Source organism: Schistocerca piceifrons, unplaced genomic scaffold, assembly GCF_021461385.2.
Source record: "Schistocerca piceifrons isolate TAMUIC-IGC-003096 unplaced genomic scaffold, iqSchPice1.1 HiC_scaffold_961, whole genome shotgun sequence".
Taxonomy (NCBI): domain Eukaryota; kingdom Metazoa; phylum Arthropoda; class Insecta; order Orthoptera; family Acrididae; genus Schistocerca; species Schistocerca piceifrons.
Genome location: NW_025729236.1, coordinates 452,501 through 455,000, shown reverse-complemented (window position 1 = coordinate 455,000; position 2,500 = coordinate 452,501). Strand labels below are relative to the sequence as shown.

The 2,500-nt window shown below is 58.7% G+C and overlaps 1 non-coding gene across 1 annotated transcript in view; it reads left to right on the top strand.

Annotated features, from left to right (window-relative positions):
- Positions 1-1,638: 1,638 nt before the first annotated feature.
- The window catches only part of LOC124774281, a 1,909-nt gene continuing 1,047 nt past the window's right edge, over positions 1,639-2,500 (top strand). The window contains exon 1 of the ribosomal RNA XR_007015269.1: positions 1,639-2,500. This exon is cut by the window's right edge and continues 1,047 nt beyond it. This is a non-coding gene — a ribosomal RNA (small subunit ribosomal RNA).

Below are 2,500 nucleotides of genomic sequence, written 5' to 3'. Positions count from 1 at the left end.
GTAATGTGGATGGCAGCAGGACGTACATGCCGCGCCCCCCCCCCCCCACACCTCCCCACGTCCCCACCTTGCCCCCTGCCTTCGCAAGCTGGTTGGTGAGAAGTTTGCATGTTCAATGCCCTTCGCATGCGACGTACTCAGGCTACGTTGTGGTGCGGCCTGTGTCAACTGTCCGCTGATGTCGTACGCGTAAACCACAATCTGTACTGCACATTCGTCCTTATGTACTGAATGATACATCGTGGCACATGTGTGACCGTACAACGACTGCGCCCAAAAACGGCGGACCATACAGTGCAAATATTGTGCACGCAGCTACGTGTCGTCTCCCTATGACAGCTGGATTGCAGTGTGGTACGCCATAGAGACGTGTGGGAGGAACGGACGCCGTGGATGGCGATCAGCATGAGCTGTCTGTTGATGTATTCGGACCTAGTCGTCTCTCCTCACACACCGTGATAGCATGGTGCACCGCGTTCCATATCTGCGACATGCTACAGAGGCCGGTTGACAGTCGTTCGAGCAATGGACATCGCATACGTACGGGGGCCACCTTCCACGTATTGTCTAGGCGTGCACATTTTGTTGCGTGTATGTGGGCAGACGTAGTGTGGTGTGACACCTGACACAGGCATGCAATAATCGTGGAAGTTGCAAATGGCGATGGACGCATACGTTTTCTGGTGAAGTTACGCAAATGAACAAATGGTAACCCGTTGTGGTGCGGTTGTTCTCGCTAGGGGTGAATCGGTGATGGCGACGGTAGGTTGAGGTACTAACCGGTTGTTCCAGCGATACCCACCATGCCGACGAAACTGAACGGCATCTGGGTGTGAAGCGATACGCGGCGGTGGCTGGGTGGGACCGTCCCCGGCCGGTGAGGGGGCGCCTCCCGGCGTGCTGGCCGCGCGGTGCGTGGGCGCACGCGCTACAGCCGGCTGGTGGGGGCGGCCAGTGGCAGGCGCGCCGGCCGACGGACGCGGCAGGCGTCGCAGCTGCGCGCCGGCGCACCCTGCGCGCGGCGCCGTGCGGCCAAAGTAGGTCCTCGCGGGCCCGGTGCGAAGCGCGGTGGACATCTTCAGTGTGCTGGTCCGATTGAGGACTGTGTGCGTTGAGGATGCGCCGCCGCCCGGCGCTCGGCGCCGCGACGCCGTCTGCTGCTCGGTCGCCCCAGCGGTTCTCGCTGGTGGTTTGTATCGCAGCTGTGCGGATGTGTTGGCGCGTGCGCTGTGCTGGGAGAGTTCGCTTCGGCACCCAAGTGGGGCTTTTGTCCTTCTGTGGCGCTGGCGTTGGAGCTGCCGGTCACCGTAGGTGGCGCGTGTTGTCTCCCGCCGGCAATGCCACGACAGCACGCTCCCGGGCCTCTGTCGGCAGCGGCAAGCTCAGTTGGGAGCACGGGTGGTCGCACCGAAAGCGTCTACTCGCCTAACTCCGGGCGATTGCGCCTCTCTCGAACCCGACCAAGTACTTGGGACGGCGCTGCGCGCCGCCGGGACCTGAGAGGGTTTCGAGGTGTATTGTGCAGGGGAGCTCAGCCTCCTCCTGTTTGCAGAATGATTGAGCGGACGCTTGCGTGTTCGCGCGGGCCCCCGGGACACACTCCCGGGCGGCCGGCTGCTCAGCTCTAGTTGACGCAGCTCCCTGGTTGATCCTGCCAGTAGTCATATGCTTGTCTCAAAGATTAAGCCATGCATGTCTCAGTACAAGCCGCATTAAGGTGAAACCGCGAATGGCTCATTAAATCAGTTATGGTTCCTTAGATCGTACCCACGTTACTTAAATAACTGTGGTAATTCTAGAGCTAATACATGCGAACAGAGTCCCGACCAGAGATGGAAGGGACGCTTTTATTAGATCAAAACCAATCGGTCGGCTCGTCCGGTCCGTTTGCCTTGGTGACTCTGAATAACTTTGGGCTGATCGCACGGTCCTCGTACCGGCGACGCATCTTTCAAATGTCTGCCTTATCAACTGTCGATGGTAGGTTCTGCGCCTACCATGGTTGTAACGGGTAACGGGGAATCAGGGTTCGATTCCGGAGAGGGAGCCTGAGAAACGGCTACCACATCCAAGGAAGGCAGCAGGCGCGCAAATTACCCACTCCCGGCACGGGGAGGTAGTGACGAAAAATAACGATACGGGACTCATCCGAGGCCCCGTAATCGGAATGAGTACACTTTAAATCCTTTAACGAGTATCTATTGGAGGGCAAGTCTGGTGCCAGCAGCCGCGGTAATTCCAGCTCCAATAGCGTATATTAAAGTTGTTGCGGTTAAAAAGCTCGTAGTTGGATTTGTGTCCCACGCTGTTGGTTCACCGCCCGTCGGTGTTTAACTGGCATGTATCGTGGGACGTCCTGCCGGTGGGGCGAGCCGAAGGCGTGCGACCGCCTCGTGCGTGCTCGTGCGTCCCGAGGCGGACCCCGTTGAAATCCTACCAGGGTGCTCTTTATTGAGTGTCTCGGTGGGCCGGCACGTTTACTTTGAACAAATTAGAGTGC